This window comes from Chamaea fasciata, unplaced genomic scaffold (genome assembly GCF_029207755.1).
Source record: "Chamaea fasciata isolate MVZ Bird 193981 ecotype frontalis unplaced genomic scaffold, bChaFas1.0.hap1 SCAF_9, whole genome shotgun sequence".
NCBI classification, from domain to species: domain Eukaryota; kingdom Metazoa; phylum Chordata; class Aves; order Passeriformes; family Sylviidae; genus Chamaea; species Chamaea fasciata.
This window is the reverse complement of record NW_027094094.1, coordinates 30,421,829-30,449,182: the sequence shown is the minus strand read 5'-3', so window position 1 is coordinate 30,449,182 and position 27,354 is coordinate 30,421,829. Positions and strand designations below refer to the sequence as shown.

Genomic DNA, 27,354 nt, shown 5'->3' with positions numbered 1-27,354 from the left:
CAGCAAAGCCATTTTAACATTATACATAGAGCATTCATCTTAATACCTGCGAAAAGCCAACAACATAATATGTATTTATGGCAGTGCTCCTCAGAGTCCTGCTGGGGCACTGGGATCGGCTGCCCCAGGGGTTTGTGAAGCAAAGCCTCTCATCCATCTCTTCCATCTCAGCCAAGCCACCATTACCGTGTGCTCCTCGAGCCACAGCGCCCCCTGCAGCCGCGGGGGAATCATCGCACCCGCCCTGCCCGGCCGGGAGCCACCAGCGCTCCTGCTGGCCATGCCCGGAACTGCACCAAAGGGGACACACCTGCGGCCGAGAGAGGCTGGGACTGGGTTCCTGTTCTGTTTGTGGTTAATGCCATTGCTGTGCCTTGTTTGCCTTGCTATATATACTAAAGAATTAAAGGAAAGAACTGTTATTCCTATTCTCATATCTTTGTCTGAGAGCACCTTAATTTCAAATTTACAATAATTCAGAGAGAGGGAGTTTACACTTTTTTTTCATTCCAAGAGAGGCTCCTGCCTCCCCTAGCAGACAGGTGTCTTCAAACCAAGACAATCATGCAGACTGAAAACAAAAAACAGAGGATCAGCCACAGAGCTCAAAACAAAGCTGTGCTCTAACTTGATGTCTGTAAAGTGATAAAAAGCAATATGGTCACTAACAAATAATTAATTTACTGACTTGCCAGGCTCTAATAAAACAGCACCAAACAGAGATGGCGTTTTCATTACCAACCCTAACTTTTGATTTCCTGCCTTCAATACCATAGCCTCCTGTTTCCTGTGGCCTCCTCTGCATGGCCTCATGTCCTACAGATTAGACCCATATGAACCTTTTGCAGTGAAAAGTAGTCTGCCACAAACATGAGTTTTATCATCACAAAACTGACGGAAAATCCATATTAAACTTGGCTGAATACTTGGGCTGAAGTGGAAGCAGCAGGTTCTTTACCCTTCCATTTAGTAGTGATAACACTTGCATAGGTTATGGAAGACTTGTCCTTTCCTGCCCAAAACAGCACAAGAACTGCTTCCAGGTAGAGGGCATCCACACCTCCTCTAGTCAACCAGTCCCAAAACCCCTAAGGTGGGCACAGAGTCTAAAAATGTACTTCATAAATGTTAGGTCTGTCTTTTTTACTGAACCTTATCTCTGTTCCAATAACATTAAAATAATAATAAAACCCCTTCTTGTTCAACATATTATGTTGGAAGAGGAAGGAAAAACAGCTCCCACTGATGAATGAGAGAAGGTAAATATGCTGTGACTGCCTCCAAATTTTATGGTGTCCCCATAAAGATGATGCACAACAGTAATAAAGTCAGACATATGATGTGAAAAGGACATGTACAACAATACAAAGTGGTCAGTCACGTACCTGGTCTGACAACTTTGTTACTGCAATGGGTCATTATTACAATGGGACATTTTAGCACACCAAAGATATTTCAAGATAAAAAGACAATTACAGGACCAGGTACATTACAAATGCAATAATTATATTTTGCAATTGCATTTCACCAAAAGGAGGAGACAATAATAAGCCATAAGCCATGGTGACACATAAACTTCTCTTCTGAATCACAATAAACCTTTTGACACAATATTACAGGAAGGCTTTTGTTTCTCCTAATCTCCTGTCAAAAATTTGATTCTACCTAGTGAATGTACCAATGCAGAAAGTACCACCTTTATTTGCCTGGAATGAGAAGAGGGCTTTTGCAATCCTTTTCTTCCCGATAACCACTTGCATGTCTGTACACCTTAGGCAACTAACTGCCCACTTGTTAAACACACCTTTGACAAAATAATAGTGGCTGGTTAAAAAGAATGGTTAGCTGTTTATAATGGTATGAATGTAAAATAGCATTGAGACTGTATCAGATAAAATTTTTAACGTACCTCTTTAAATAGTCCTCTTTTTGCCATATCCCAGAAAGCCATTTTGAGTGTACTTAGCTTTCACATGCATCAAAGTTTACCTTTCTCTATAAGCATTCCAGAGGCTGCCCTTTTCAAAAAAACCAAAAACCCAAACCACCTATTATGGGCTTGTTATAAATGAGTAATGGGATGACTGGCTCTCGCAGTAGGGGATGAATATTGTGGGTATGTTAAGAGAAGCTTTATTGATGTATCGTTATGTCAGTGTGGTTTGTTGTTTTGATGTCCTCTGTTCTCCCCATAGTCCCCTTTCCCCACCCCGTATTGCTGCCACTGGGCAGCCTGGGTTTTCTGAGACATGGGGAAGGAAGGCGTGTACATGTGCCCCTTGCAGGGGGCAGCTGGGAATGCGAAACACTTGTTGCTAGAGGAGTGCAGCATAACAACACCTGACTTCCAATCAAATTGCAAGAAAGCAGTCTCCACCAATGGATGGTGAGGAAGAGTTGATTGGCAGACTGTGGGAGGGGCCAGGGTTACTTGATGCAACACCAGAGGCATAAAAGGCAAAGCAGCCATTTTGTGGGTGAGCACATGGCGGTTTGGTTCCACGCTCCCACCACTGTTGTTCTTCCTTACTAAGTCCTTTGTTGGATTTTGTTAAGATTTAATAAACCTTTGAAATTTTAAAAGTGAGCGTCGTTTCTTACGGGCTGCAAGGCCATACAGTCTGCAATGCTCCCAGTTTTTAAGGTCTGTAAAAGATGTTTCTGACCGTATAAGCTGTAAAAGCAACACATGGAGCTAACAAGAGTGAATACATTACGTCCTGGTAAACTCAATGTCCATAAATACCTGGTAGCAAGTCGTTTTCCCTAAGTAAAGCAAACAGCTTGATGTAAACTGTAATACCATTGGTCTCTGCAGTGGATATTTCAGAATCAGGCTCCACATCTTACATGCAGCTGAACCCAACACTGCTCTGTCAGTGTATATATCTCAGTTTAGAGACAAATTTAGGAGAAAACACTCAGGAATGAGTAGTCTCCTCTAAAATGGGTTCCAACAATCCCTTTCCACCAGTAGGAAATGAATACTAGTGGATGAAAGTGGGGGAAAACCCCAAAACAACAGTTCATTAACAAAGAGAATGCCCACAAGCCATGGGGGGGGACAGGAAATAAATGCTAGATTTAAACTGTCAGACCTTACCCCACCATGCACACATTGGAACAAAAGCCCAAAATGCCAGGGAAAACATTTCAGCTCATGCCATGCAGTAGAAGATGGTGCCACCTTCTCTCTCAGGGGAAAAAAACCCAGAATCTTCAGGCAGCAGTTCAGGCAAACAGATGAAAACCTCATGGCTCTCTGGCATCAATCCCCTCTCCACAGCAAATCAAGGAGGTGTGCTAGGGCCTCTCAGTGTGCTACCCCTCTCCAGCTCAGCTTTCCCAAGGTTTGGGGCGAAAGAGAGCAGCACCTCTCTCCCATTGATCCAGACCGACCCCTCTCCTGCAGGTCTTGTTTTCTCTGATCTTGGACTAAACAGGCTGTCCAGTTCACCTTAAAAAGTTGCCAAAGGACTCCTCCTGCAGCTTCTCCAAGGCCAGGGATGGGAAAAAAACAACTTCTTGCCTGTGCTAACATAACCAAGCTAGCCAAGCAAAACCCAGATTGCCCCACATCTCAGATGCCTGGGCAGTGAGGCTTTGAAAAAGCCCGCCAAAGGGGCTTCATACAGCAACCATTATAGCCAAGGGATACAGCAACCATTTTTGGCATAAAGCTAAGGATCAGGGAATAGACCATCATCATAAATCACCCCAAGACAGTATCACTAGCCTGTAAACTCTACCATGGAGAAGGACCTTAACATGAAACAATGCATGAAAAGAAATAGATCTAATAAATTCTTCATTATGTCATGTTGAATGCCTCTAAGTATATTTTCCCCTCATAGACACAAGAATGTCTAGTGATAGAAATTACTCCAAAATTATGAAATTAACAAAATCATCTGTTTCTAGCTTTTTAAAAAATGTCAACTGTGAGCAAATTTTCCACCTTCAGCAGTTTTCCATATACTCCTCTCTTCAGTGAAAATTGAATTACAGCATGCAGACCAACTTACTCCTCAGTTCATTTACCAAAGCAGCAGAAAGTCTCTATAAAAGCATCCGTCAAAGCAACAACATGTATCTCTTAATTAACTGGTATACCATAACGCAGAAGGCTGTTATCACTTTGCAAACATCAGAACATACTCCTGCAGGGCAGAACTCAGCCTGGATATACAAGATAACTCCTTTCAAATGGGTTTATGCTTCTAAGACAGTTAGCGGAGCCTTCTGTTAAAATTTTTCAGAAAAGCCTCCATGCAATCACAAAGCATTTCAAATAAAGGGAGAGAGTCCACTGGGGCACACACCCACAGGGTTTTCTCTCTCAAGGTTTGGAAGGGCGCAGCCTCCCTTTTATCCCGAACTCCCGGCTGCATGTTGCCATCTTCCTTTCCCTATTGGCTGAGGCAGTAGGAAGGTACAGCCGTCCCAAACTGCCCACTCGATATCCTCCCTTGAACCTGTCACTTTACCTCAAAGTTCAGAACTCTGGCTTGTGCAGACCCTTGTCATTTCCAGGTGGCAAGCTGTGTGGCCCACTAAGGAACCCACTCCCCAAAGTCAGCAAAAACATTGAGACCCATTTCAAAGATGCTAACACCCATAAAATTGTTTGTAAAGACAACAGCCCACATCTTCCCTTTCAGATCTCACTGTAAAGGTGATGGAGGATCTCACATTTATGGCTGCAGCAATTCTTCATAAAAGGAATTATGCATATTATTTTCTCCAAGCAAGTGTGTATTTGTTAACCAAAAAGCATCTGATATGAAACGCCAGTGAAAGGAAGAGAAGCCATAATCTTATAATTTTTTACTAGATTCAGCAGATTAAATTAGGTATACTTAATTTGCAGTGGTTTATCTTGAGCATAACTGCACGAATAGATGAGGCAGCAGGACCTTTATTTGGGATTCTTCGTTCTGTGCGTTCATAAACCCAGTTTAAGCATCAATGGCTGCTTTATGCTGCCCAAGTGATAAAAACCACTTAGAACTTATCAGTCAATATGCACCTCCATTTATCAGAGGGTAATTTATTTGAATGCACGTAAGTGACTGGAAATCAGAAATCTTTAGCTTGCTTCCTCCTGCATATCAGCTTCCCCACTTGAAACGATTTTATTTGCATGTTGTTGCAAAGTTTATTTATCATTTTATATCCATCTGAAAATAAAATCCTTATGGGGAACCTGCAGTGAACTGGATATATTTCTTCAAGCTGGAGCATTATCTTTTATTGTGCAAAGATTTTTTACTCTTTAATAACTTTGAACATGACTTTTGTTTTATGCTCCAGTCACCACAATGAAATTAGACTGTAAGACTGTGACCTCACCTTGAGAAAAAGAAAAATGGTCCATCAGTTATTACTCCAAAAGGGCTCAAAAATACACAGGGTCCAATTGTAATGACACTGAAAAAGACAACAAGAGGGTGAAGCCATGTTGCAATAGAAGATGTTATATATTGATGAAAAGTGAAGCACCACTGTCACCTCTTTTGCTATTTCACAAAGAAAACATCATGTAAAATTTCTAACTGGGAGATAGTGGAGGAATGAACTTATTTACACATCACTTAAAAATGTTGACCTGGAAAGCTTTTGTGAAATGTAAAAAAGATGACTAACATATAGGATAAAAAATATCTACTTTTCCATTTTTATTTTATGAATTAACTAGATAATTTCATGCAATAGTCATTGTCAAAACTACATTCATTTATAAACTGTTACTTAAAAATTCAAAAATCTTTATACTTTATTTAAAAAAAATTGGTTTTTAGTTTGCAATGGAAAGAGCAAACAATATCATCAGGGTTTATATTTACTTAAGAATATTCCACCTCAATTACTTGCACAAATTAATTTTTTTATATGAAAGGGATTTTCCTTGACACAAATATCATCATAAATATATCAGAATATATAAATTTAGTAGCTATAAAATATTCAAATCTCATTCTAAAAATGATTTTGCCTTTAGAGCTCAGAAAACTGTATTTTTTCTTCCAATTCATGAAATTGAAAATTAGAAATTAATTGGGAGCTGTATTTACCAAAACCAGATGAACCATATCAGCTTTGCTGCTTACTTCAATACTGCTGCCACATATTGCTGCAAAAAATATTAACATTTAGCCTGTTGTACTACAAACAGGGAAAATGAAATACATAGTTTTAAATAACTCTGACCTCTCCTATCTTTTTCAGCTCATAGCTGGGCATTTTTACAAACAAGATCAATGAATCTGGAGTCTAGGACATCCTCTCTCTTTCCTAGCTGCAATTACTAGTTTCAAATATGAAGTGAGCTCAAAATACATCAAGACCAATCCATACGGAGCCACCAGAGCTCAGAATCCTTCTCTGAGAGGCAGCACAACCTGCATCAGGGAGAGCCCCAACAGAGGAAGGCAAAGCAGCCCTTAGAGGAGTGTCTGGCCTCAGCAAGTTGGAGAAGGTATGGATTCACTCTCTCCACATCACACTCTTGCCCAGCAGAGCTCTAGTGCAAATTAAATCTGACATTCAGGTGGCACTGGGAGAGGGTCAAAGCAATTTAGTAGAAGAAATCCTCAAAAAGCTCCTTTCAGATGTGAATCCCAGACGGGTCAGCTTAACTTGGTCCTTCAGCTGTCTAAAAGCTGAAAAAAAAATCAAAATCAAAAATGCTGCCAAACCAACTATTTAATGAAATGCAAAAGCTTTGAGCACAAGCACATACCCTTGGATTCACAAGCACAGCCTGGCCACTGAGAAAAGTGCTGGGCATACCACCCTCAGACAAATACAGGATTCCAGAGAGTTTGTTAATCTTTTTTTCTCACAGTTTCACCGCATTTCAGGGTCCTTTAGCAGTGCCCAAACCACAGCTTCTCATACCTCAGTTTTAGCTATGCTCTTCTCAGATGCGTCTTTCTCCTTTATCCTTTCAGACAGCTTCTAGACAGAAAAAGTGGAGACTAAATCATAAAAAGGTCTCAAATCAGTGGTAGCTGCATAACTGACACAGCCCCACCTTCCCAGGTTTCTGGAAGGCAGGAGGAGGGCAGTGAGCACTGCCAAGTGTATTATTGTTCTCTGCAGTGCCATTCTGCTTTCCAGGACACTGCAAGGGGTAAATGTAAGGCATATTCACTGCCTCTTCCTGATGTTTTAATCTCAAGATAGTCCTCACTTCCGTGGTTATTTGAGAGGGGAAAAGTAACCTTCGCTTCCCTGTCATGGGGCTCTGGGGCCTGTTTAAGTTCTGTATGCCTCCAGGAAGAGCCCATTAGGAAATTAATGATGGGACCAAAGTTGTGTGTAGTGTGCAGTCGTCTGCTCCAAAATTACTCTCAGTGTGTTTGGGACGCGGTTGGCCAGGTTGTACAGGGCTTTGGAGCACCCTGGTCTAGTGGAAAGTGCCCCTGCCCATGGCAGAGGGTGGCACTGGAAGGGCTTTAAGGTCCCTTCTGACCCAAACCAGTCTGTGCTTCTGTGATTCCATGGCAAAGGCATTCATAAAGAAACAAGGTAGCAGTGAAGGAAAGATGGGTAAATGTTAGTGCTATCCAAGAAAAACTTCGTGTTCCCTCTCCTGGTTCTGTCCAGCTTCATTTTGTCCCCATTTCCTTCCCACCTTCTGCTTTTGTAAGCAGGGAGACATTTTCAGGAGGGATTTGAAGGAAGCAGGTGGCTTGCCATGAGTTTGGAGAAAGGTGTTCCAGGTGAAGGTAGTCCCTGGTGAGATAGAAAAGAGGGATATGAGGGGAAACAACCAAAGATGGAGTGGGGAACACAACCACCAGCACAAGGCAGAGGAAAGGACATGGGGAAATGGGAAAAACTCTGATCGGAAAAAACCAAGTAAAAATACTTTGGTGCCAGAGTTTGGCTAAAGCATAGCCAAACAGTAAGATACATAGAATACACAGAAAAACACAGAATAGCTGGGACAGGAATTGATTGGATCCCAGTGAAGAAATTTGACTGAAAAATATAAATTTATTTTACTCAGCATATTGTGACAGTTTGCGATGCACGTTACATCCTGGACCGATAAATAAAAAAAGCCCACTTTTGCCACCTGCCATTGCATGTCTTTACCTGCCACCTTGCCACATATGGTGTGGCAACAGCTGAACTCTTACTACCCCAGGCAGCAAGGTCACATCAGTCTGTTGGCTGGGACCACTCCCTGGGCGAGGCCAGCTCGAGGGACAAAAACCAAGGGAGAGTCCTTGCCAACATTATTTTAGCACAGACTGCTGTGAGGTCTGGCACTGCTTAATTTCCTGCATGACTCAGCTCTGAGGAAAGGAAAACCCTGGAGATGAAGGTGATTTGATCATCATGATTTGGTCAGCTTGATCATGAGGACAGTGGTAGTACCATAAAATATCATGGATAAGGGTATAATAGAGAGAGCTTGGGCAGAGAAATGAGGAACTCTGATCTGGAAAAGGCAAACTTGACAAAATAGTAAATGCATACGACAAAAACAGCCCAGAGTAAAGCCTTCTCTGATACTCCTTCAGCCTCCTTCCTTCACAAAATTTTGAATATCGGGGCAAAAATTTAACTGAGGTCAGCGAAAACAGGCGATGTCTTGAACACTCCTATGACTGTCAGGAATCTGCTTCCTTCAAAGCAAGGAAACACTGCATAGGGAGTGAACAAGTGATTAGTGATCTTGCTAGCTTTACATCAAGTATTCTTCATATTTCACTGTTTCAATGACATCAGAAACTAACAGACATAAAAATGTGTGGATTCTGCAAATTTTGCATTTTTCTGTTTCCCTCAAGATCAAGGCTTTGATATTAAAAAAATATATTCTTGTGTTTATATGTATTTACATTACAAAGATTCTTCACAGTAAAAAGTATTGCCCTTTCTTTAACTTAGTCATAGATACCTGCCTGGAGTAAAAAAATAATTTAAAAAAAAAGGGGGGGGGGGGGGCATATTCCTTCCCTCTACTCACATCAGTAATGTTTTAATTTCAAAGATCAGTAATGACTTTGTAAAAGATATCATGACAAATCTCAGATCAATCTCTTAGAAGGTCACCTTCATTATATAAAATATCATTTTTACCAGAGAAGAGAAGGATAAAGACCAGTCAACACAGTTGCCTCTGAAAAAATCTAATCAAACCACTTATTTGACATTCAGACATACTAACAACAGTAATTAATAATACATTCCTGCATCTAGCATAAAATACCTTTAGTTCTTTATTTCCTAGACACCTAGTGGAAAAAAAATTAGTTGGGCTTAAGAAAAGCCTTTACAAACACAACATACAGGTTATAAATTTATCTGGGCACAGATAAATCCATTTGGTCTCTACATCCCTTTAGATAGTATGTTGATCATGTATGACAAAAAATAGAAAAAGATCTGATTATCATGATAAAAATCAAGGGTGGGGGAAAGGACGTATTTCTCCATAGAAAACTTGGTTGTTAATAAGTCATTTTAAAAAACAACAAGCAGGAACATGTTGTTTGCTGACTGTGGTTATGCAGGGGTTAGACACGAAGGACACGATGCCCTCCAGGGAGACGTGGACAAGAAAGATCAAGAGAGACTATTTAGAAGAGCATGTAATGACAGGACAATGGGGTACTAAACTGAAAGAAAGTACATTTGGATGGGATATTGGGAAGAAATCGTTCCCTGTGAGGGTGGTGAGGCCCTGGCACAGGTTCCCAGAGAAGCTGTGGCTGCCCCACCCCTGGAAGTGTCCAGGGCCAGGCTGGGTGAGGCTTGGAGCAAGTTGGGATAGTGGAAGGTGCCCCTGCACATGGCAGGGGGTGGGACAGGATGGGCTTTCTGTCCCTTCCAAACCAAACTATTCTGGGATTCTAGGATCCCATGTTTTTAGCCTGTACTTTAAGAAGCATAATTAATCTTGGATGTTGATGGAATTATGACATTTGCCTCCATTTCTTCTCCTAAATATCTTGAACTTTGCCTGCAGTCATATGCAAATACACACACTATTCAAATCTTCCATCTTACAATTAAAGGCAGATTTGCAAGGTTCAGGTAAGCAGCACCCAGCTCTGAAGTCCCTTACCAATAGCTCAGTTGAATCCCATACTGCCAGGCAATATGTGTTGTTTCTGCCAGGGAATGGAGTTCTCAGAGCTTTGTGGCCCAAATGCCCTGACCTCAGCCAGCTTGCTGTTTCCATCCACTTGGGAAACTCACACTGCAAGAAGCACACCTATGCAGTATGGTTTTGTTCAGCTCGTTTCCACAAAGCATCTAGTTCTGCTTCTGAATATGGTTTAGATACATCTTCTTATGCTCTATTATAAAAGCATGAATTCTCCCCTTTCCCAGTGATAACACAGCCAGATCCCCCATCATGGGTTAGCTACACGAACATGCCTTTGAGAACAAAAACATCCTCTCCAAACCCAGGTGTCAAAACCCAACAAAAACAACACGTGAAGTTCTATTATTTATTTCTGAGTATGTTGTAATGGCATTATTTTTTTTTAAGCTCCAGTTGTTGGTTAACAATTGAAGCTTAAAAGAAATTTTTGTCATTACATTAATTTTTTACTCTAGTCTAATCACTAATTGAGATTGCTCTAATTTCTAATTGAGACTTATCCATAGTGGGTTTATTTTTTTTAGTCCAGAAGTGAGGCACTGAGACATCGCTCTGGATGCTCCAGTTGAATTTTCAAGCCTTTTTCCACAAACTGACCCACCACACTTTTGCAGGTCAGATCTGAGGGGTATTAATGGTCTTACCAGATATTTGATTCTGAGAAATTCCCAAACAAGAAGGAAAGAGGATTGTATAAAGTCACTTCAAGTCACACATGGTGCTCTATAACCGTGTGTGATGCAGAGTATCACACCATTTCCTTACACTGTGCTCCAGAAGCCACTTCTATATTAGGAAAAGCAGTATCAAAAGGGTAGAACAGGAGTGAGTCATTCCCACTTTTAAGACCAAGAAACCTAGGAAATGGGAGAAGGGAAGCAGACACAATCAATGAACATTCAAACTGCCTGAGCACAAGATTTTTGGCAGCAAGTCAGGAAAATTCTTAAAGCTTCACCTTATGTTCTCCCCTTTTGGGGAAACAGTTTGAAGCTCAGATGAAACTCCTTCCCCATGTCTTCTACTAGACTTTCTACCTGGAAACTTTACCCCAGTATGTTACAGACAGAACGTAGTGTGACACTTGGAAGGTGGAAAATTAATATAGAAATTATGCTTTAAAAATGTACTTATTTCCTTGGCACCTGCATTTTCTATTGACAACATTAAGGACACAAAATTTTCAGTGCAACTTTCCCTGCTTTCCGGCAAAATTCTCACCTCCTGATCAAAACGAAACAGTACTGCTGCACTTCTCTCCCTATATGCTGGTCACAGGTAGCTTTAAATAGCTTGGGATTGATTACTGGATCAAATAACCCAAAAAAAAGCTAAGGCTGTGAGCACAGCCCTTAGCAACATGCAAGGCTGAGTAACATACAGCATGCCTCGGTCCTGAAGGAAAGGCAGATGAAGATTTACAAAGGATTTGGGTGACAGCACAAGCAGTTCTGTAGGAAGTCCTGTAACATGGGCCTATTATTTTCTGGGTTGTAAGGCCATCTTCTGGAGGACATCTGATTGTTGTCCAAAGCCCTGTATTTTTCATTCTTACAAAATGATGTAATTGTAGTCAAATACCACGGACAACATTTTGCTTTTACAATACAACAAAGCAAAACTGATGTGCATTGATCTGACCACAAAGTCACAAGTCTCAAAGTAAAACTCTTTGTACAGCAAGTTTTCTCTTCTGATTGTGTTACTCTACCTATGTTACAGACATAATATTTTAGTCATTCAGTGACATTAGCAGTAATTTTGCTGATATGGATCCCTGAGTTTATGTTGTTAATACAGGACCGAGATTCAGCAATTTCATATTAAAGACATTTGCAGTTGTTTCACTGCTAAATGCCAGTGGAATTACCTGTCTCTTATCTAAAGCAGATGTCTGACTATTAGGTCAAGAAACAGATTTTTCCTAGAACTGTAACTCATTTACCCATTAAAGTACTTTTTTCTTCTTTTGAAAATCTTGAAAAATGTCCCCAAATGTGTGTAAGCATCTTCTCAGTGATACACTGAAACAGCTCATGGCTAAAACTAGCTGTAACAGGGGTGCAAAACACCAGGAGAGAAATTATATCAGGTGCCCTGTGTTGTTGCTACAAACAGAGACACATGTATCCCTGGATGCAATGCAAAAAGCAGCAGAGACATGCAGCAGCATGAAAAAGCTTCTCAGAGATTATGGGAATGGCAGCTCATCCTCAGCTTTCAGCAAGCTTTTGTAGGGACACTCCATGGGAATAACTTTGGGGGTTTGAGGACAGTCAAGTACAGGAATGGGAAAACTGAAAAGCCTTTGAGGGCTTTGGGATGAGGCAGAGCACCTCTCATTGTGCCAAGAGAGGGGTGAGCCATCAGCCCTGCCACGTGGCCTGGGGTGAGAGAGGAGAAAGAGAGGACAGGGAGAAGAGATTAGGAGGCTCCAGCCCACCTGAAGCCCCTGCAGCTGGGCCAGGGTGCAGCTTTCATCTGTGATTAGGGATGGTCTGCCCCCATGATTACACAGCAGACCAGGAGCTGGGATGCCATGCAGGGAAAGTAATGGTTAACAGCAGAATGAGTGGGAATGTACCTGGGGTTGTTTCATGTTTCATCAGTCAGGACTTGTTCCTGCAGACCCGGACCTCGAGCTACAAAGCCTTTACAGATATTTCTCCCTTCAAAGAACCACAAACTTCCTCCTGTTGAAAACAAAACAACCTGAATAAACCACATGCAGAGCGTTTCCTCTTCTTCCAAGATTGCCTACATAGTGGATTGGCCATGGCCAGCTGCTAGTCACCTACCCAGCCACCTTCACCTTCCCTCTCCTAAGCAAGATGGAGAGAAAATAATAAGGAAAATTTTGTAGGTGGAGATTGAGACAGGAAGACCACTTGCCAATCCCTGCCATGGGCAAAACTGACTCAAGTTGTGGAAAGTTAATCCAATTTAGTGCCAATTAGAATAGAGTTGAATGGTGAGAAACACAAACAAAAATTAACTCCCATGTCCTGCTTCTTCCTGGTGCAGTGTCACACCTTCCTGAGTCCTCTGAGTTGCACAGGGGGTGGAGGAATGCAGGTGACAGTCCCTAATAGCCCCACACTGCCATTCCTTCCTCCCCACACCTTTCCTTGCCCCACCACAGCCCTGGCACCTGGAGTGGGTCACCATGCATATCTTGGCTCCATCATGATAATAGGATCTTTGGAAGGCACAGGTCTAACCTGTTGGCTGCATCTGTTCATTCTTCTGCCTGCTATTTCACCAAATGATGCAGTGAATTACCTTTAAATTCAAGACTTCCCTTTTTAATTGGACTCAAAAATTGCATTACTCAGCATTTATGCTGTCACTAACAACAAAGCTGATGTGGTTTATCCTTCCCTTTTAAAAGGCAAAGCTGCTCATCTAAAAATATCTTCTCCCCTTTAGCTCAGGTTTTATGTATATGTTTTTCAGACTACCATTTCAGGCTTTTAGCCTCAGTATTGATATTCCAGTAATTAGATACAAACTGACATGCAAATTGCCAGCAGCAGGTTCCCCTCAGTTATCTCATTTATAGCATGATAAAAAATTTACTTCCACAAAAGTCAAAGGCAATGATGGAGAAACAGCTTGCAATGCATTGAGCAGTTACTGATACAAGGCAGTGCTCTGGCTGTGCAGGCCATGATGGTTGATGTCACTCCAGGCTGTTCCACACCCAGTTGTCCATCAGCATTGTCAAAATGCAGCCTGGGGGGTCCTCACTGACTGAACTATTTCCCTGCCTTGTGCTACCCTGCATCCTGTCTGCAAAGGGCCAACGCAAAAACCAAACTTCTTCCTTATGTCACGATGTATTTTTTCTGCTTCATGAACCCTCAGATCCCTGGAGACCTGCACCACAGCAAGGTTTCATGTCTGCAGGGCTCTGTCCCACAATGCTGTCACAGCTTCCAACCCTTCCAGAGCTCAGATCACTGACAATCTTGATACTCACACCAGATATCCCTGTGCTGAACCCCCTGCGCTTTGGGCTGCCACAGGAGTTAAGGAGAGAAGAGAGAGTACTTCATCAACCAAAGCACAAGCTTTTACAACCGTATCAATTCTCTGAGCTGCATGACATATTATGCAATCACCACAGAAAAACCACAGCTGTCTATGTTAGATGAGTGAATGAAAACACCTTTAGTGATGACAGATGTTCACATCCTATTTTATTCTTTGTTAAATATACCTTTTATGTTGTTAAATATACTTTTTAAAGAGTGACATTCATTTTTGCTGTCCAAACGGTGACAATACCCTCCAGGCTGCTACATGTCTGCTGAAAATTGGGCCACAGTACATTGCTAGTAGGAATAATTTTATACCAGCACACCTTTGATTTTAACAAGAGTGAAAGCTCCACATAGATTGTGCATCTGTCCTCACATGGAAACAGGGTGTTATCTCCAGGAAGCTGGGCTGCCATGAGTTAGTTCTTCCTTCTCCCAAGTGTTGACAAGACATGGGTAAGTGAGAATAAGAACTTCTGGAGATGTGAGCATTAACCACCCAAAATGGACTCATTTTCCTTGCAGGTCACATTTACAACTGGCTTGTGTAGCTGCTGTAGCAATTACCACACACAACAGCCCAGCCCCAGGAAAGGGGGCAGAGATACTGCAGAGTTCAGCAAAAGGAGCCGTGGAAAAAAATCTGGATTGTGGTGGAGACATCCCCATGACTTCTGCAAAGACAGCTCTGTTTGCAATGTTTGGAGGTTTTCCTATCACATAAACACACACATTACCTGTCACTTGTGAGGTTTTATTTGTTATTTTTCCAAACTTTTTTGAGATCCTGATGTTTGATCAGCCCCATTTTGATTGTTGCTACTGAGTTATGAAACTGGAAATAAAAAAGTCTCCGAGTGCGCAGTAGGAAAATGAAGTATTACCCTCTGAGGGAACAAATAACAGTGTCAGCAATCTGATGCTCTCCAAAACTAGTGCTGTATACTGAAAACAGCCCTTCCGTACTGATAACTTTCAGAAAGAACTGTAATAGCATCCTTTCAACCAGTTTTCCATCTCTGCAGATATTTCATTGCACTCCTAACTTCAATCACCTTCTTTTTAATAGCAAGGCTTTGCAATGTAATATCCCCAGTGCTCTAGCAGGGCCTAAAAACACCCTGCTGGTAGCAGAAACAAAGTTTGAGAGTTGTTCCTCAAACAATTCCTTCAGAAGAAATTCCTTCAGAGGAGGGAACTTTTTAAGGATATATATACCTTTGATATAGAAACTTCTTTAGGTCTGAAAACCATTACATCAGTTGTCAGCAGAGGGGACTTTCTTTGCCCTTGTCAAGTTAAAAGTGTAAGTATCAGTTGAAAGGCGAGAGGGGTGGGATGTACTTGTTTTGATCTTTTTAAATCAAAGTGAATTGGAGCTCATTAACTTCATGAGTTTTCACAGGCTGATTAAAGTGGACCCAAGTCTAACATATGTGCTAGGCAGCTGGCATTGTTCTAGGAAGAAAAAAGGAACAACAGAGCAGAGCACCTACATGTACTCCATTTATTTTAAATAACGTGTGACTGAATGCCAGCGACTTAAAGGGCATGAGTGTTCCCCGAAAAACTAGGAACTGCTTTGCCCAGCCATGCAGGGTATTGCAAGAGGTGGTACTGCTGGTCAGTGGCTGCACCAGCCCAAACACAGCTCTGATGCCACTTTACGTAGACTTAACCAGCTCCTAACAGACTGTCTCATGGTTTCTCCTCTCAGCTACAATGTCATATATTTTTTTTTTCCATATCATAATACTCCGCTTTCACCTGTAGTCTAAGCTGCTTGATCTGTAGTCTAAGCACATGCAAACATACCAGCCAGACCAGCACTAGCACTACAGTTAATGCTCTACATCCTAACTAGGCATTATATTGTGTCCAGCTCCCTCCATCCCCCTGCAGACTGCCGTTAGCCCTCAAAAAAATTGTGACCCCTCTGCTCCTCCCCAGCCACTCACTCAGGTGCCCTGACACCTTGGCTGCACGCTCATGATGATGGAGATTTGTCAGCTCTCTCTTGGAATTCCTTCAGAAGGCATCCCTGCAATTGCCAATGAAAGCCTCAAGGACTCTTCCACACAACAATTAAATTTTGGAACCAGGAGTTCCCATAGGAGGATGATTAAGCCTCCTAAATGAACAAGAACAAGGTGCTTCCTATTGACTTCCTGTAAAAAGGGCTTTTTTACCCTCCAGCCTAGCTGAGAAGAAGTACCTCTGGATTTTTATCTTCCCTGCTGCAGCACTGTACAGGGATTTGAACACTTCTCTGCATGAAGCAGTGGAGCAAACACCTATCAGAGGAGGCCAAGCAATTAGGCCAGGGCAGCCATCCAAGGGACACTGTACCCAATGAGATGAAGTCAAAATTAACAGTCCCCAAACTGTGCCAGGCTGTTACAGATCCGTGTGGTACTGGGAGCACTTGTCTTGGAACTGTTTTAACCAACTGTCATAATAACAGTAGCAACCTTGGTAAACATCACCTCCTTGACACAAAACCCAACAATGGATATGTATTCAGGCCCAGGAATGATCACCAAAAACAATTTAAAGAAGGATGGAAGAGAAGGTAACACATTCAGGAAGTCAGTGTCAGAGTTTCCAGACCTGTAGGACTCATCTCTCATAGCAATATAGCGTACTGCCTGTCATTCAAGGCCTAAACACAACCCCAGGAGAAGCTGATGGGTTTCTCCTGGGGTGAGAGCAGTCCTGTGTCCACACAGAGAAGCAGCATGGTTAGGGCTCACATCTGGCACCTGCACCCATGGCCAGTTTATACAAGTGCTTGATCACCCCTGTGGGATTCCAGCACTGAATTACCACCAGTCTATTGCCCAGGTGAATCTAGATTCCCAGTAAAACTGTGTTCCTCAAAATACTCATCACCTATCAGTGAAAATCCCATCTGCAAGCCAGCACTGGCAGTGCCCTGGTCAGTTTATTGCATGACACAGCTGGATCATTCCACACAGACAGGCTGCACATGCACTTCAAAGGCAAATGGGAGTTAGCTGGTAAACCTGGGAGACAAAGAGGGAACTGTGGGGAGGGCAGCAGAAAGTCATCTGGGCTTAAAGCACGTGCTACATTTCTGCTGCTCTTCTGTTCTTTTCTACAGAATCCTTCTATATTCATGCAGGTGAGCAAGCCTGGGTGGATGTGCCTCTTCTCCCAGACTAGTGTCCAGAATGGGCTTAAAATAAAGGATAGCAAGCCACATCTAGACTTTTTCATGGCCTCCACCAAAGGCACTTGGTTATTTTTCTTTGTTAAACAAATTGGCCACTCAGCACATGCACAGCAGCTTTGTTCCTGAAGAGCCAGCCTGCTTCTCTGGCCAAGTGAAACCACAGCCATAAGCAAAGTAGCCAAAGCTTGGCTGCCATGGGAGGCTCAGGATGAGGCTATGCCTTCGACATGCCTCCCTGCCCTGGGACCAATTAATACAGGGTAGGAGGCTTAAGAGAAGAAGAGTATGGGGTTTTTCTTTCCAACACAAGAAACTCAGAGTTCAGTGATCGATCAGGAAAATAAATCCAGCCTCTATCCAAAGCATGTACAATTTCCAGGATCCACCGGGATCAGTGCTCAGCCCAAAAGTAAAGGGCTTGAGCCCTTGCTGCTGTAAACATGCTCTTTGGAAAGTTCTTCCCATATACAGACCCCAAAATGTCTTTTTTCCAAATTCTTTCTGGTATTTGCTAGCTTGCATATCACCCAGGCTGATGTTTGCCTTCCAGACACGAGTGTCCTGTGGTTCACTCCCTGTGTCACATCTTCATTAGTACACAGCGAGACCAGCTCCAGCAGTGGGAATGTCTGTCATCATGAAAGAAGACATTCTCATTAAAAAAAAAATAAATCTATATTCCCCAACTTTTTCTGGAGCTTTATTTCCTTTCAGCTGTGCTGGTGAGTCTGAATATTTCCAATAACCCAGCAGTTTGAGTAACTCTAACAAACTCAACAATTTAGTAGTAAACATGAGCATCTCTGTTTAAAAGAACTGGGCAAATTTCAGCAGTCTTAGTTAATCTTACCGAATCCATAAACACATTTTAAATACGAGCTAGGGGCTAGGAGATATCTTGTTCTTTTTCTCCCTGTTCCATTTATTCCCTTATCTTTATTTAGTTGATTGATTGGGTTTTAGCTTCTCTCAGCTATCCTTTCTTCATCTATTGTATTGTTCATCTCAAGCAAAGAATAAGGGGATAGTGTTAAATACAATCTGATATACAAGAAATTATAAAAAATCTATATATCAAAATTCCCTCCCCTCCATTTGCTCTCATACCTTCACCACCCACCCATTATAGCATAACACTAGATACTAAGTCTGCAGTGCTGGGCTTCAGCCAGAATTTAATCTGAGAGTTTCTCTATTAATGTGGATGGAATTAAATAAGGTTTTGCCACATCCTGTTCCACATTACAGCAGGAATAATCAGCCATTGCCCCAGAAGCTTTCCAAAAAAAACCCCTCAATTGAACAGAAATTGGTAAGATAAAAGAGCCAGTATATAAATCATATTCTTCTTATTAATGTTATGCATTTTTATTTTCCAGGAATCAAAACAGCACACTTTGTGTGTATTCAGAAATCTCACTCATATTCTGAAATGTTTAATTTACATGCAAATTAGAATCAGGACCCTACTGGTTGCAGATATTCCCTTTCAGTCATAAACTGGCCTTTAAGCCTATGTAAAAGGATAATATAATGGCAATGATATTACTGGTGCTATAAAAGTTTAGCTTTGAAAAGTCATCAAGATTTGATTCAGTGAACAGGAATCATGACACAGAAGAGGAAAAAGCGATTACAACAAGAAAAATCTGAATCTCCAGAGCAGCAAATTTGAAACTGCTTCATTTCTGAAGAAACATAACCAAAAAAATATTTTGGGGATTATGCTACTTTCTACTCCACAAATCATCCAGCTGGCAAGGCTTGTGTATCACCCTCATTCTTCCAGGGAAAATGTTGACACGTTTCTCTATTTGGACTTCTAATCTCTTATGTTAGTCTGCTGTAGTCCAATGAGGCACTGCTAAAAACAGTTTCAGAGAAGTGGCAGATAAGGATGACACAGTTTGGCAACACAGGGCATTGTTATCCAAAGCCTAATGAAGTGAAAGGAAGAACTCCATAATGCACTTAAACTGCAACAGCTCTGGCTGCTACAAGCCTTGCAAAACAACTCTCCAGGGAATGATTTTAAAGCAAGTTTCACCAAAGCACTTGTCTATACAAGAGCAGCACCTCATGTGAACAGTGCTATAATATTTTGTTTCAATCATCAGTGTAACAAATAAAAATGTTATTTGATTGAAAACTCCACGTCCTGAAACCATACCAAAATAGAAAGATGTTTTTTCTAATGCTTCATGTTAGTTTTAGGCAAATAGAAGCTACTGAAAAAGAAAATAATTATTTTCTTATTGCCTGTCTCTAGATAAAGAGGCCTATGTAAAACAGCTTTAAAGATATCTTAAATGCAGTCTATTAAAAAGAGGCATGTTTTCATGGTTGAGCCCTTTCCATGGAAACAAAGGCCATCTGGGGTCATGTTCAAGCCTTTTCATCTGTGACAGGCTAAAATCTTTTGACTAGCCTCTATTTCACAGAGCAGAAAAATCCCTTCTTTTAGTTCCCTTCTTGCAGTTTTCCTGCATGTGGCAATAAAACATTACAGCATCATTACGTTGTCCGTGGGTGTGAGTACAATAGCAATATTAGCACAGGGCCGACCTGCAGAGAGCCCACAGTGTTTTCATCACACTGCAAGAATATAATAAGAAATAGTTTGGGAAGTGCATGAAAATGTCACGGCAATGTCATTAAGTGCCTTTTGCATGCTGATGGGAAAACAATTTGAATGCTATTTGTGGAGAGATTCTTATTACAAGATATTCGCGTTGGAAAACTAGCTTAGCAAAATGATCTTGCGTGGTCACAGAATTTTCACACCTATGAAGTCACTAAGCACAGGCCTCATTTCTACCCTCCTTGGTGGTGGACTGCTTCCACTGAAGTGTGAGATGCTGCAAACCTGATCTTAATCAAGTATCTGCAATTAGATCCTTGTTCCAGTATCAACCCAAAAGTGAACTGGCAGCAGACATCTTACCACACAGCTGGAGGAGGAAACCTTGCCCTCGAGGTGATGGATAAAGATACTGCAGATTAAACTGGCAGCACAAGGGAGTCACAGCTCCTGAGACAGGCTTGTCACACTATTCAAGTCAGGTTTGGGGACAGAAAAATTTAACAAATAGTTAAAACTCATCTGTTTGGGCTTCAGGCAGGGCACTGGCAAGTAAAATGCTCCACTAGAAAACTCCAAATGGGTCAAAGGCACCGGGGAGATGAGGCTCCCAAACACAGCCAGGTCATACTTTGCTGGTGCTATGCTTGGCCCTGTTGGATTGGAAGCTGCAGAAATGCCTGTTTGCCGAGAAGAGCACGGCTGTGCAGCTGGTCCCTGGTCCCCAAGTGTTCTCCTGCACCCCCAGGGCCTGCTGAGCTGTAACCTTCTCATTCCTTTTAGCTTGAAAAAATTTACTTGTGTGCAAAGATAAGGTCACCTGCACAGAGAAGTCCTTACCCGTAAGGACAAAAGAGATGTGGAAGGAATCCAACCAGCTGAATACAGACAAGTCACTCTCCCAAAAGCTCTGTGATGGCCACAAAAGACCCTTCATGCCTGCCAGACAGATGGACCCTGTGTTCTCTGCCCTGTGTGCTCCTTGTGAGACAAACACATTTTCTCTCAATACCCTCAAGTATACCTTAAGACTCAGTGTTATAAATGTCCTTAACTAGCTCAAATCCTTCAAAAATTTCACTCAATTGTGCTCCAGAAAAAATAAACAAACAAAAAAACCCCACAAACCAAATCAAACAAACAAACAACAGCCAAAAAGAAACACTAACAACCACACCTTTTTTCATTCTTTCCCTGGATAGAAATTCCATCTGTTATCCTGGCTATCCACTTCTTAATTATATTTTACCATCTTACTTTTTTTTTTTATTTTAGTGAGATAACCAAACCTTGACCCAGTGCTCCAAACAGAGCTAAAAAGCACTTCATATAAACACATTTGCTGCTGCTTATGCAGCAGTCTGAGGAGTTAAACATTATGTAGTTTGATTGCCTTGACAATGACAGGATTTGACTTTTATGATTTTGAGGTATATCCCCATGCCTGCAAATATTAATTGCATACTTACATTCATTCACAACATTAACTTTGACAGCAGAGGAATCCTGTGAATGGCTGCGAGTATTTTATGTCCCAGTTTGTTTGCAGCGTGTAGGCTTCCCTGTAAAAAGCTGGTTATGTTATTGACATCAATAACTGCAGTGCCAGGGTTGAACTTCCATTCTGTTCCTTTCCACGTACACAGTAAGTTATGATTATAGACTTTTCCCCCCTCTTCCTCAAACAATACACAGTAATGGAATAGCAAGCTCCTTTGCAATCCTCTCCATAGGACAGAAAATTAATTTACTTCTAAAAATATTGAGGGCTCTGCTTTAAAATCTATCTTGCAGCCAGCATCTTTCTTATCTGAAAGATGAAGTATTTCAATCGAAATTAGGTATTCCCATTAAAAACATTCATAATGCAGAATGGCAAAATTGCAGCACACATTTCAGAGGGTGGTAACACACAAACTCAGTTATACAGGGAGGCTTGGGCTTCCTGGGAATAAATAATCATTTATTCTCTCAATTTCTCCTCATTCCTCAGGAAAATGGGGATTTTCTTCACTAAAATGTTCCCATACAGGTTATCTTTTCTAGAGTATCAGTTCTTCTTGTCATCATTTCCTTTCCTGAATAATTTCATAGCTCACTGGTTTGACCCTCCCTTAGTCTTTTCATTTTTTTTTTCAGTTTGAAGAGAACTATTGCACTACTAGTGATTTATTAGGATTTTATCTACAGCTAATTATGACTGATTTCAATAACATGTTTTTCAAGCTCACACAAATTATTGATCAGCATACACATTCTTTACACCCCTTGCCTCAGATTCCCACACTACATTAACTCATTAATGATTCCTACAAAAGATGGATAACAATATGATAAATCATTTCAACTGCTGCAAAATTTGCACATGCAGCTCTTAACCTTGTTCTGCCTGATAAGATGCAGGGGCATGTACTGCACAAACACAGGTTGCTGTGTTTAATAATTCACCTACTGTGTTCACTACAGAACAAGAAAATAAATAGCCTAATCAGGCAAAAGGCTCTTTCTGAGACAGTGAACATTTCATAATGTAGCCAGTTACACTGGTTACGCCTCCAAGCAGGCAAGGAATAATATAATCTATGTGTGTGTTCTACATACCTTCATATATGCAGAACATCTAAATGTCTCACAAAAACACTTCTCACTACCTACTGCAGGTTTTTTTTAATGGGATGGGATGATCGGAGAGACTGGATTGCACCACCTTCCTAATTTCTAGAGCGTTGAATTTGGTTGACACAAACCTCATTCCCCATTGATAACTTGATTGCATGTGCTGGGCCTGTTGCTATATGACCACTGTTGCTGAAAATGACTCTGACTGTAAAAACCACTTTTTTTGAAAATCAGCTCCAAGTATATAAAAACATTAGTTATTAAAATAATATAAGGCTATGATTGCTACTTACAAAAAAAAAATTGATTGGAAAAAATTCCATATTTCTTTTCTACATTTAACCAGAATGCCCCCAGCTCTTACAAATGCTTCAGTATCTTCATAAACTCTAAGCCAGCCTGAGGGTACAAATACATGTTTGACACACAGAGGAATCCAGACCTATGCATTTTACTGAGCTGGCCTTTTGCATCAGGCCCTGTTTCGCAGTCAGTGGAGCAAAGAAACATGGTCACCAGGCAGCTTGAGATGGAATACCACAGGAAACAGCTTTTCACAGCTTCACAGAGTGCACTCCTGAAGCAAGGGGAGGAGTAAGAGAAGCCCAGAATGGGACCGACCAGCCTTCTTGCTTTAACACCACACAACCTAAAATTGTTTTTTCTCCAAGCATCCCTGAGCACATTGTCAATTACAAACGAATTCTGTAAGATACAGAGGTGTCAGGAGTTTTTAAGTTCCTACAAGGTTCTGAACAAGAGCTGTGGGATAAAAACACGCCCCTCAGCCTGCAACCTTTTGGTAAGTGGAAAAGTCTCCACACAAGGACGGACTGCATGATAAGTTCAGGTACTACATGCCTCTGCTAGGTGGTATACATGTTCTGCCATCCATCCAGCACAGCCATCCCTCAAACCCACCACCAACACTTCACTCCTCTTCTGCAGGTGTCAGCTGGACACATGGGAGGCAACTCAGGACAGAATGGAAACACTAGAGAATTATAGCAGGCAAGAGCAGCAAACTTATAAACATCAGGTCTTGCTTATCTTGTTTTTACTGCAAAACTGGGACTCCCAAAAGATATGTGCATTTTTATGTTACTCCAAGTAAATGTTGAAAGCATCAGTCACATGATAAACATAATTAGTCAAACTAGATCACTTAAAAAAAATAAACCAAACCCTGAAGTTTGGACTTGGCAAACCACTTGCTTGTAGTTACCAGGGCTGAAGCTCTTCTTCAGGAATTACCTTCCAGGTACAAAGCTGTAACATACCATTGGTACAGATAAAAGGCAGATAAAATATTGCACAACAGTAGAAACCACTTTGGCTTAAGCTGGCAATGAAAGTTATCACCTAACAGCTGTTTAGTAGCCTGCATTAAATGAAGTTGTAGCTACAGCTCCATAAGGACAGGAAGAAAAGCTTCTAAAGCTTTGAAACACCAAACCAAACTACTGCAGGTCTGCCAATTCAGAGGGTTGGAGGTTTGTGTGCAGTCATGCATGAAATTCACTGTAAAGATAAAAGTTTCTTTCCTGAGGATGGCTAAATCCAGATGAGCTTGACTGTTTGGTTTTGAGGTCAGCTAGAGCAGAACCAATGCAGCCACCAGAGAAATGCAAGAGGTACCAGCAGTGCTGCCACATCCCAGAGGCACAGGGTGCCTTTCCCTGATGCCTCAATGATACAGACAAGACGTGGTCACAGTGATGAGACGGCTCTGCCCCATCTGGCAGCTCCTTAGGGACCTTCCTACCCAACAGCTGTGTCAGCTACTCAAGGTCTACATGGAAGTCAACCTTAGGTCACAGCTCTGAATTCTCCCAGGCATGGGGAAAGCCAAAGTGCAAGTGCAAAATAGTGCCAAGTCTTTTCCCTTAGGAAGCACCAGGTATAGGCATTCCCTGTCTCTGGGAAAGACCTGCCCCAGTTCCCAGCTCCCATGCTGGAGACCCTTGAGCTTCACCTTCTTCCTCAACAGCTTTAATTTTGTAAAGCACAGAACACTTTGGGTGAGAATGGACCTTAAATCTCACCCTGTTCCATTGCCTGCCATGGCCAAGGACAGCTTCCACTACCCCGGGTTGCTCCAAACCCCATCCAGCCTGGCCTTGGACACTTCCAGGAATCCACTTCCTGAGAGCCACAGCTTCTCTCGTAGGGCCTTCTTCTTCTTGCTAGGGCCTCCCCACCCTCACAAGGAACAATTCCTGCCCAATATCCCATCCATCCCTGCCCTCTGGCACTGGGAAGCCATTGTCCCATTCCTCCATCCCTTGTCCCCAGTCCCTCTCCAGCTCTCCTGGAGCCCCTTTAGGCTCTGGCAGGGGCTCTGAGCTCTCCCTGGAGCCTTCTCTTCTCCAGGTGATCAACCTCAGCTCTCCCAGCCTGGCTCCAGAGCAGAGGGGCTCTAGCTCTTGGAGCATCTCCATGGCCTTCCCTGGACTTGCTCCAACAGCTCCACATCCTTCCTGTGCCAGGACCCCAGAGTTGGATGCAGAACTATAGTGTGGCCTCCAGAGTTGAGACAACCATTTCCCTCAACCTGATGGTAACACCTTTTTTGATGCAGGCCAGGATTTGCAAGGGTCAAGTTCACCTTTTCCAAGTAGATGTGCCTTTTCCTATCAGCTGGTCCCGATTTGTACCAAGCAGTATCCTCAGCTTGCATATTCCTGTTCTGAATATTTACAAGATCATATTTTGGCTGTTCTCTCATCTAACCAAATTACCAGCCCCAAGATTTAATAGAGGAAGATCAAGGATTGCATATTTGCAATAGGGATCCTTCAGAACATGAGGTTGATATTTTCCTCCAGTTCTTCAAAAATTCTGATGCACTGGGGACTTCTCTATATGAATTTTTAAAAAACTACTTGTATGAAAGTGAATGAACTTCAAATAAGCAAAAGGAAATAAAATACCATATGGCAAATTCAGATTCATGGGATTGCTATCCCGCTTAATAAATCTCCCCTTAATCACATTTTTGATAAAAGTATTGTATCCTACAGGGATTTTAATTTTATATCTCAAAAGGAGGTTAGTATATTAGATTTCACCGTATACAGATTAAATGAGGACTTTTGAAAATTCTCAAACTTATCTGCTCAGCTAAATAAATTTTCTGACTTTGCACTTGGGGTAATTGTAATAGAGCTTTTGATCCCTGGGTAGATGAATGCAATAGTCCTATAAATCCCAGATTTTCAACATCTTCAAAGATTATAAAATGTTTATGAGAGAGTATGGTTTTAGAGACATCTGGTGGTTATATAATCCTAAGGAGGGAAATCGACAGTGAAAGTATTAAACGTACTTTTTCAACAAAAGTATCCTGTAAAGAGAAAAACAGATTAGCTTATTCACTGTCTCTGCAAACCGAGTTAGATGATTTGACAAAAGACCCAGCCTTGTTTATGGCAGCTTGGCAGCTTTGGTCACATCAGAACAAAAGAGGAAAAAGATTTTTCAAGATAAACTATTGTCTGTGTCTTTCAGTAGCATTAAAACTTATCACAGTTTAGACAAAGAATAACAGGGGAAGGAGATTGGATACTGAATATTTTAAATCCTCCTGCTAGACAAAAATCATTATCTCTGCCAGCATCTTGTTAGCTTGGCTTTTGTTCTAACTCCTGGTGTGCTTTTATTTTTGTTTGAAATTTCACTGACTCTCCAGCATGTTTTTTACTGAACTGCTTGCCGAAAGCTAGAAATATAAACTCAGAAATTAAATCACAGTCTGAACTTCTTAGGTTCAAACCACAAGGACAGGTACCCTAAATAAAATAGCCACACTTATTTTCTATTCATTAATAATACACATTATTATCAGAAGAGGGATTTATAAAGACTATTAAAAAGTTAAGTGTTAAAACTATTAAAAGTTTAAGTATTTGGTGCTGTATTTAAATTTCCTCTGTGTTTCACAGATCTACTGGGGTACAAAGCACAGAACTACTCATCTGGAGACACCAAATCAAATGCTGCTCTCAGACTGACAAAAATCCGAAAGAAAAAATCCACTCCAGGAAAAAAATGTCCCTTCAAATTTGGGGGAAAAAATTATTTGGCCTCATCTTCTGTACTTGAGACTGAGACTCATGACTCTCAGAGCCATGACTGAGAGAGAAGAATCCTCCCAGGCCCACTCTCTAACATGGACTTGAAGAGTTTTAAAGCAAAAGGCATATTGAAAATCCACATTTATGCTGTCTGGAAGGAGGGTTGCTCCTCTCTGGTTTGATGGGGAGGGAGGCCCTGTGCTTCTGCCCCTTTGGGGTTCCCAGCCCTTTGACAACTTTCCCAACTGCTTTAGGGCCATCTGTTTTCTCAGCCCAAGCACTGACCCCTTCACTGACTCTGAACTGCCTTCCTGCTTGCAGCAGTGCTGGCACCCTTTCCAAACTCCTTTCTTTCTTTCTTTCTTTCCCTTGCTTACAGTAGAGCACAGCAAACTTCTGTGAGGGCTAAAACCGGCCTCACACCAATGCACTTGTTCTCAAAGGCAAACGTGTCTGCGGTGGTTTTTTGCTGATCAGAACACAACACCCTCAGACATGAAGCAAGGCCTCAGAGCAACAAAGCAAAGAGCCATCAGCAATTTGCTGGCAGTGTTACTTCCCCAAATCACAAGTGGTGTCAACATTTCCTGGGACCAACACAGTAGTCCTGCATCAGAAAGTGTGTTCATAAACTTCTATACAGTGTAGACAATACTGATAAACTATACTCACCTCTTTATTTTCAGCCAAGAAAGAAATTGGCTTGG

At 41.7% G+C, this 27,354-nt stretch overlaps 1 long non-coding RNA gene across 5 annotated transcripts in view; it reads right to left on the bottom strand.

Annotated features, from left to right (window-relative positions):
- LOC136294169 (uncharacterized) overlaps positions 1–27,354 on the bottom strand; it is a 150,048-nt gene that overhangs the window by 6,421 nt on the left and 116,273 nt on the right. For 3 of the 5 annotated variants that reach the window (XR_010722330.1, XR_010722332.1, XR_010722333.1), the window contains exons 2-5: positions 12,717–12,825; positions 6,901–6,960; positions 6,075–6,133; positions 5,353–5,430 (exon numbers count right to left, since the gene is read on the bottom strand). This is a non-coding gene — a long non-coding RNA (uncharacterized lncRNA). Of the gene's footprint in view, positions 1–5,352; positions 5,431–6,074; positions 6,663–6,900; positions 6,961–12,716; positions 12,826–27,354 lie in introns of all 5 variants that reach the window. The other 2 variants (XR_010722331.1, XR_010722334.1) reach the window with 2 other exon arrangements.